This window comes from Heterocephalus glaber, unplaced genomic scaffold (assembly GCF_053883595.1).
Source record: "Heterocephalus glaber isolate CG9 unplaced genomic scaffold, H.glaber_assembly_v1.0 deba00000809, whole genome shotgun sequence".
In the NCBI taxonomy this organism is placed as follows: domain Eukaryota; kingdom Metazoa; phylum Chordata; class Mammalia; order Rodentia; family Bathyergidae; genus Heterocephalus; species Heterocephalus glaber.
Genome location: NW_028258163.1, coordinates 8794384 through 8803855, shown reverse-complemented (window position 1 = coordinate 8803855; position 9472 = coordinate 8794384). Strand labels below are relative to the sequence as shown.

The window sequence follows — 9472 nt, the reverse complement described above, 5'->3', positions numbered from 1 at the left end:
ATTTTATTTTATTCTATTTTTTTTTTAGTTCTTTTATTGGTACATTTTAGGTATACAATTTGTTTACATTTATCATTGGGTGTTTGTACCTGTACATGATGTATCTTGGTTCTTATTTTTTCCCCATTACCTGTGCACCATTCACCCCCTCTGCCCTTCCCTATTTACATAGATTTCATTTCCATTTTTTTTTCTTTTCTCATAGTTTTTCCTTTCCCTCTTTTCTTTTCCCGTTCCCTTCCCTTCACTCCTTCGTCTTTGGGCCTTTTTTCCTATTTCAAATTATCAATTATTCATTTTAATCATTTTAACCCTTGTTTACACTTTCAGTTTCTTACACTAGAGAAACTATTCAGTATTTACACGTGTGTGTCCTATTTATTTCACTTAACAGTATGGCCTCAATATGCATCCATTTAGCTATAAATGTCTCTAGTTTCTTGTTCTTTATGGCTGAGTAGTACTCCATTTTATTAAAAAAAAAACACCCACATTTTCTTTATCCAGTTTCCAGTTGATGGGCACTTGGGCTGCTTCCAAGCTTTAGCTATTATAAACTGTGCCGCTATGAATATGGGTGCACATATATCACTGTGGTATGATTCTTTTAATTCTTTTGGGGAGATACCCAGCAGGGGAAGAGCTGGGTCAAATGGGACCTCTAGTCCTAGTACTTTGAGGTATCTCCACACTGACTTCCACAGTGGTTGCACCAGTCTGCACTCCCACCAACAATGGAGAAGGGTTCCTTTCTTCCCACACCCCCGCCAGCATTTGTTATTGGTTGATTTCTTGATAGCAGACATTCTTTGTGGGGTGAGGTGGAATCTCAGTGTTGTTTTCACCTGCATCTCTTGAATGACCAATGATGTTGAACATTTTTTCATATATTTGTTTGCTGCTTTTACTTCCTTGTCTGAGAAATGTCTGTTCATTTCAGATGCCCATTTTTGAATTGGGTCTTTGATTTTGGGGGGTCTGATTTTTTTTCAATTCTTTATATATTCTAGATAGTAGTCCTTTCTGAGGTACAGCTGCTAAAATTTTTTTCCCATATTGTAGGTTGTTTGTTAGCTCTGTTGGTGGTTTCTTTTGCAGTGCAGAAGCTTTTCAATAAAATGAGATCCCAGTTGTTGATTCTTTCTGCTAGTTCCCGTACTGTTGAGGTTTTGTTCATGAAGTCTTTTCCTATGTGAATGTCTTTAAGAGTTCTACCTAACTTATCTTCCAGAAAGTTTAGTGTTTCTGTCTTAATATTTAGATTTTTAATCCACTTCAATCTTAGTTTAGTGCATGGTGATAGGTATGGGTCTAGTTTTAATCTTTGGCAGGTTGAAATCCAGTTTTTCCAGCACCATTTATTAAATAGGCTATCTTTCCTCCAATGATGGTGGTTGGCTCCTTTGTCAAAGATGAGGTGGCTGAGCATGTCTGGAGTTGTTTCTGCATCTTCTAATCTATTCCACTGATCCTCAAGTCTGTTCCTTTGCCAGTACCAAGTTGATTTCATCACAGTAGCTTTGTAGCATAGTTTCAAGTTGGGGATTGTGATACCTCCAGCCATGTCTCTGTTGCTTGGAATTGCTTTAGCTATTCTAGGTCTCTTATTGTTCCAAATGAATTTTTGGATTGTTTTCTCTAGTTCTGTGAAGTATATTGTTGGAATTTCAATTGGCATTGCATTAAATCTATATAGTAGTTTTGGAAGTATGGGCATTTTCACTATATTGGTTCTTCCTACCCAGGAGCAAGGGATGTCTTTCCATTTTGTTGTATCCTCTTCGATATCTTTTTTCAGAGTGCTGTAGTTTTCAGAGTAGAGGTCTTTTGCTTCCTTTGTTAGATTGATTCCTAGAAATCCTCAACAAGATACTAGCAAACAGAACACAGAGGGTCATCAAGAAGATCATACACACTAAGTCGGATTTATCCCAGGTAATGTGTCTTTTTACTATAATAATTTTTGTTTTTTGTTTTTACTGGTGATTTGATTATTGATCTTTACATAAAGCATAATGGTTTTGAGTGATTTACAGTTTTAAAACATAAGTTCATATTGATTTGAGTTCTTTCATGTTTTAATAAAAGGACTATTCTACTGAACCAGAACTAAAGTAGATATAGTTTATTCATATGCATTTGAAAACAAGCCTCCAAGTTTCCCATCTCAGTTCATCTTGTTTTAAGCATTATTAAAAATGTGTCATTGTGTCATCATGGTGAATTCCTCAGCAGCTTCCACAGTATTTCCAAAGGAATCTCTGCAAGGTAGCAATACCTATCTTTCCCTGGAAGCACACTGACAATCACAATTACTACCTCTACCCTCTTGAAATAGATTTCTTTTTGCCATTACACAAAGAATATACCACTAGGACTTTGAAAACCTAAATTCTGGCTCTGTCACAAACTGTATAAATTTAGGTCATGTATCTTCCTCAAGCATCTGTTCTCAACTGCAAAAAATAATTTACATTTGCTTGGTCCTTTGAATTTATCTTCACAGTAACCCTTACATTTAAGAAAGCATTACATTCATCTCATAGTAGAAATTCAGTCTCAAAGATGTATTGGAAATAGTGTTATTTGACCCGACTGTTCAGTTTCTCTTTCCTAACAAGAAAACATTTCCATCCTAGGAGTCAGGAAAGCTGTTACAAAGAATGAACTAATAAATCTAAATTGGAAGGTGAAATTTTGAATGTTAAATGTGGGGTTCAAGCCATGTGACTAATTTAAAGTGTTATCATGTGCCCGAAATGCAGTATTTCTCTCACTTATAATAAATTTGTAGATATGATTAGTCATGCTGACATATACATAGAACTATGCCTAAACCTAAATATTTAAAAAGACAAAATAGTTTCTATTAGCAATCCTGAAACATCAACACAGCTCAATAAATAGTATGCTCTCAAAGAAAGGAGCATCATACACTTGGTAATTTCTATAATTTAACATGCTAAAATTGAGTAAATAAGCAAGCAAAAGGATGAGAAGTACACACAAGAAAAGTAATTTCGTGATTTTCTTCATTTTGATTCTATTGCTTTCTTGTTTTCAGGAGGAAAGATCTTGACTTCAAAAGTAACAAAATACTTGAGAAGCGAATTTACATCTTCCAGTTTTAAATGGTATTCTTGTACTATTTTTTCAGCAATCCATGTTTCTGGATAAAGTTTATGATTATTGAGAAGTGTCAAGGCCTCTGCAATGGAAATCTTGCCCTTGGGAATGTTCTTAATATCTATACCAAAGTGATGGCCCTTTGGCAATCTGGATTCCTTTGTCTCTTGCCATGTTTCAGAATCTTTTACCCGCAGAGGTGATACAGGATCTTTGGAATCAACATATACATCTTTCAATAATGACAGCAGCTTGTCATTTTTCCTAGCAATTCCTCTCTTAATTTCCGGATGGTCGCTCATCTCTTGCAGGACGCTGCGGGTGGACGGGTGCCTCGGGGCCGCAGACGGCTTCATCTTGCTGATTTCCCATTCTGTTCGGTTCTCTAAGTTGAAATTCCTAATCGCTCGAGCCACTGCAGCCCCTATGCTCTCTATAACATGATGCACTCAGGTTCTCGACGCACGTAGGTGACCTCCAGGCCCACCGGCAAGTCTCTTTTGTTGTTGTTTAAACACACAAACACCGCACTGTCTGATGAGCCCTGTACTCTGCTACTTACTTATTTTTCTCTGTATGGTTCCTTTTTAGAAAAGAATACTTAAAGTCTTGAGATAGAAAATAGATGTAGACTCTAAAAATATGTATGAATTTAAAGCAAAAATCACCGCGTGTGTGTGCAGGTGCATGCCTGTGTGCATGTACCAATGGGGCTTCACAAATTAGTGTGGGGCAGATGATTGTTATGTCAGAGGAAAAAAGTTGAGAAGAAAGGCAATTCTCTTATCACTGAGGCTCAATAAAAATGTATTTTGGATGAAATTCTAATTCTCCAAGTAAGGCGACACTACAACGGTCCTTTCAGAGTTTAACTAGAAGTACTGTTTTCTGAAAATCTGTCAAGCAAAACTTGTTTCCCAGGGCCCTCTATATATCAATGGCACAATGACAGTTGATGTTTGTTACAATGATCCTAAAAGTATTAAAACAAAGTAATTTTTAGCTTTTTGAATAACAGTTAAAGATGCTTAGCATTATGTATGAAATGATTTTTAAATGGATTCTAACATCCTAAAACTGTGTGACACCTAATAACTCCATTATTCAGGGTATTTGATAACCCCAAATGCCCTATTTCATGTCTAGGAGATAATAAAATAAACTTAAATTAAGCAGCCATTTATTAGAATTCTCTAAAGACATATTAAAAATGTTAAAAGACTTACATTAAAAAATCAATATAATATTCTCAATTTATTAATTCAGTAGAATCTAGTTATTCACACAATAAAACCACCACCACAAAAAACTACATACATTAATGTTCTCAAATTGGTAAAGCTTATCATATTTTTTTTACTTTTCAAAGTAATTGTTTTATTTTTAACCTTTTATTGAAAATAGAACACAGGTTTGAGAAAATGCAGGAAGCAAAAATGTACAGTTGAACCATTCACCAAGAAGAAGGGACACAGCCAGGTGGCTAGCACTCAGGTCTGAAAGTACTGTATCATTTACCCGCATCTTGGCAACTTCTGTCCAGTCAGTGCCTGCTCCCTGGCCCCCACTCAGTGTAACCAGCCCCTTCACTTCTTTGCTGTTCTTTGTTTTGCAACCTCAGTGTGAAGTTTCATTTGTCTGTTTTTTCACCTTGTATAGGTAGAATCATGCAGTAAGGTTTCTTTTGCATCTGGCAAGTATTAGTCTTCTTATCTCTACTTCACTATCACTAATTCTAATTTTAAAAATATCTTAATTGAGATGTAATTTATGTATATAATTCACCTAAACTATGCAAGCTGGTAGTTCTTAGTATGATCACACAATTATGCAACCATCACCACAACTGAAGTTAAAGCATTAAAGCAAAAACAAACTTCACCCCCAGGCCCCAACCATTACCTTATGTACTTTCGGTGTCCCTATATGTTTCCTATTTTAATTAGAATTTTAAAATATTCCTCCTATCTAAATGTAATTATGGTATTAGAATAATACCATATCTCCTCATTAATAGTTATTTTTAATCCCTCAAAATAATATTACTTCTGGGGCTATCTCATTGTGGGATACTTATTTATATATTTTTGCACTCCTGGGAATCGAACTCAGGAAGTGCTGAGCTATACGCCCATCCTTTAAAAAGTTTTTATTTGAGACAAGTTCTCACTAAGTTGCCCAGGCTGGCCATGAACTTGTGATCTTCCTTCTTCAGCCTTCCAAAAAGTTGGTGAGGTTTTTAAAAGTAGACTTTATTATGTTGAGAAGTTTCAGCTTCACATCAAAAATTGAGAGTATGGTAAAGAGATTTTCCATCTATCCCTGCTCCCCACACAAGTTAAGTTTCCCCCTTACTAACATTCCCCACCAGTGTGGTACAGTTGTTGCAATGGGTGAACCTATAGTGACATAGCATTATTACTGAAAGCCCATAGTTGACATTAGGTTTCATCTTTGGTGTTGTGTATTCTGAGAGTTTGAACAAATCTATAATAACATGTATCCATCACTATAATATCATTCAGAGTATTTTCACTGGCTTAAAAATCCTCTGTGCTCTGCCTGTATACCTTCCTCTTCCCTAACCCCTCTGATCTTTTTACTGTCTCCATAGATTTGCCTTACCCAAAATTTTTCATAGTTGAAATCATAAGTATTTAGCCTTTACAGATTGGCTTCTTTCACTTAGTAATATGCATTTAAGTCACACAATGTCCTTTTGTGAATTGGTAACTCATTTCATTTTTGGAACCGAATAATACTCCATTGTCTGGATATACTTCTCTTTATTCATCTGCTGAATGACATCTTGGCTGCTTCCTGGTTCTGGCAATTATAAATAAAGCTATAATAAACATTCATGTGCAGGTTTTCACAAGGACATAAATTTTTAACTCTTTTGAGTAAATACCAAGAAGCACTATAGTTGGATGATATAGTAAGAGTATGTTTAGTTTTGTAAAAAAAAGTTGAACTGTCTCCCAACATGGCTAAACCATTTTGCATTCCCATAAGCTATGATGTTGACTCACACCCTTGTTAGCACTTGTATTGTCAGTGTTTGAAATTTTGTTTAGTCTAATAACTGCGGTGATATCTCATTTTTTAATATATGCTTATCTGCTATCTGTATGACAAAGAAGATATAAATGATATGTATACATTTATAATTGCTATATCTTCCTGGTGAATTATGTTCCATATCGTTATGAAGTCCTCTTTACCTCTGGCAATTCTTAAAGTCTACTGTGTATGATATTAATATGAAATTCTAGCTTTTTATTGTTTTTATTTTTAATATTTCTGAATGATTACATTTTAGAATATGTCTTGAAAACAATTTTTATTCATTTTATTATTTGTAATTATCTGATGGACTTTTGTCTTTAATTGAAGCAGTCTATTTATGTTGAATATGTTTATTAGTATTGTGGGCTTATATCTACTATATTTTTAGTGGTTTCCATTTCTTCCAATGTCTCTGTGTTTTCTCCTCTTGCTTGCTATCTGTTGGCGTAATTATTTTTAATAATATAACTTTTGTTAGCTTGGAAATTATATATTCATTTACTGTCCTTTTGGTGATTATACTAGAGATTACAGCATGCATTTGTGGCTTACAAATGTCTAGTATTAACTGGAGCTCTTATTGTCTTCTTTAATAATGCAAAGATCTGCGAATAATTTAGTTTCATTCCCACATGTTTTTAGAACTCACACACACACACAACAAAACAGTTATTATTTCCATGTTGTCAATATTGCTTAACATTTACTTTAATATTTACTTGCTTTATATTTTTTCAATATTCCCTTATTTTCCTGTCTTCCACCCAAGATGTTCTCAGGAGGGTTAGTCTGCATTACCTAGTCCACTATTATTAAAAGTGGAAGAATTTGCCTTAGCAATTGTTCTAAATCTTTTCCAGTGTAATGTGGGTTTGATTATTTTGTTGATTAGAGTTTAGATTGAATTTTAACTGGAAAATTATTTTATTTACATAAAGTAAGTTCGAACATACAAATCAATATTTTGCATCTCGTTGACCTAAGTCTTATCCTGATTTGTGTTCATGTTGGCTTCCTTAGTAGCAGATACTGTGATGAGGATTCTTGGGAATGGCATCCACTAGAAGTATTCCTGGGATAAGCTGGTGGAGACTTAGAAGAGGAGACAAGGGGCCGGAGATTTAGCTCAGTGGTTCTGCTGCCTGCCTTGCAAGCTCAAGGTCCCTAGTTCAATCCCTGGTACCCCCTCCACCCTCCAAAAAGAGGAGATAAGATCCAAGAAAGGCATATATTTCAGTCAGAGTACCTCAGTTATCATGATCGTCACACCTCTGAGGAATTCCAGTCAGAGGCAAGGGAAACTTAGAAAGAATATTTAGACTCTTGCTTTCTAGTCATTGTGAAAGGGACATCTCCAAGATGACAGTAATCCCCACATGTTCTGCTTTTCACTTGCAGATGTAGAGCTGGCTCTTTGCAAGGAAAGCATACTAGGAAAGAGTATGCTTCTCAAGGAGACCAAGCAGATAACAAACAGAGAAATGACTGTGTCTGCTGCGACCTACGAGGGCACATCTTGACTGAGGTCCACAGATACAACTCAAGAGTTCCAGAAACTTCAATGGGAAGAAAATACACATGTATTTTCCTTAACCTCCAATGAAATTTAGGGTTTAAAAAAGAAATTCTGACAGTAGTAATATTAGGAACGCAGGAAAAGTGTATGTTCCCAGATAGCACAGGGCCTTGTATAGTAAGAAAATTACTCATTGTATTTAATTTTTGAAAAAGTATGAAAGAAAAAATACTGAAAATAGGAAGAAATTAATCAGTGAACTACTCACATTTCCATGGTAAACATCCTAGAATTTGGCTAGAAAAAGAACACATTGCTATGATCTGGTAATTTGGTACCGCAGCAAATGATACCAGTGTTAGAAGTAAAATAATAACCAGGAACCCCCAAGAGATAATGGCATTAACTCTGGTAGACAGCATGTGTCCAGAATTTTGATTATTTTAAAAAGCTGTTAAAGCAAAAATAATAAAACCTCAACCAACTAATGATGAATATTTTTCTAAAATTCATCCCTGGACTGTGAAAGGTTGTTACCCACAGCACCAAAGTTTAGAAGTTCTTTTGAGTTTTATTTCAGTGCTACATGTGGAATATAGTTTTGTACCAGGAATCTGACCTTGGCTCTCATCTAAGGAAATTTCAGTACTTAAGAAACCAACCATACCATTATAGGCTGGTCAGGTAGCTGTAACTGGCCCTATGAGAAAGCTGCATTATAGAGTATAAAGTATATTCAATTCTACCTGGTTCCATGTATTAGATGTTCCCACTCATCTGATGAAGAGTCATGTTTCTGCTTAAGGGTGTTCTTTTTAGATTAATGTTCTTTTGAATATTGTGGACAGATTCACAGGGAGTATAGTGAAGACCTATTCTTACTGATTGTCGCTTCACGTTCATGTTTGGGGTTAATGCGCACCTCCTTCTGAAGAACACTGTTTGGCTCCAATGATTTCCTGAATTCGGTAACTAAATCTCAATTACATTCCTAGCAGATTCCTATTTCTTCCTGAGCTTTGTGCATTCTTCTGTGGGCCAGGAGCTCTCCTGTATATCAAAGGCGGCTCCTTGTAGAGAAGGGAGACGTGAAGGGCCAGAGGAGCCCGGAACCTGACCCCATGTTACTGCCTCTGCTTGAGAAAGCAGAGAAGTTAAAAACACTCACTAAATAATTCCCTTTAAATCAGAAGAAAAATGATTTTTTACAGTTAACAGTTAGATGCATGATGATTAATGTTTTCAACCTTGAGGGCAAACTCTGCCTGTTTAGTATAAATTTTTTATTTCTGTGTTTCAAGTGAAAAATATCCTGGGGTCCTTTTGAATTTCAAACAATTAGTCCAAATTTAAAATGTATTAGGTTAATTGTATATTTTTAATCTAATTTTAATATTCTTTGACGCTGAAATTGATAAGCTAGCATTTATTTGCTCTTAAAATCATTCAAAGTTTATAACAATCTTTTATGCCTTTTTAAATGGCATTAATGCTTAATGATAAAAGCCTGGCCTAGGGACGAGATAACGTTTAAGAGCTGTATGAACCCATGGGGCCAGAATATAAACCATCTATCTGGTCTTTGCCATTCCCATGGAGATGTATTTTATTTTATGAAATTTAGTGTGGGGCTTCCTCCTCTGGGGGACAGTTGACTTATATATAAGTGATAGACCAGGCAGATGTGATTGTCACCATTAGCTGTACCACTGGATTTCACAGAAAGACAAAGGGACAAATTTACATGATCTTTGTCTGAAG

The 9472-nt window shown here is 35.4% G+C and overlaps 1 pseudogene; it reads right to left on the bottom strand.

Annotated features, from left to right (window-relative positions):
• Positions 1–2997: 2997 nt before the first annotated feature.
• LOC101710036 (NADH dehydrogenase [ubiquinone] 1 alpha subcomplex assembly factor 4 pseudogene) lies at positions 2998–4650 on the bottom strand (annotated as a pseudogene).
• Positions 4651–9472: the final 4822 nt, after the last annotated feature.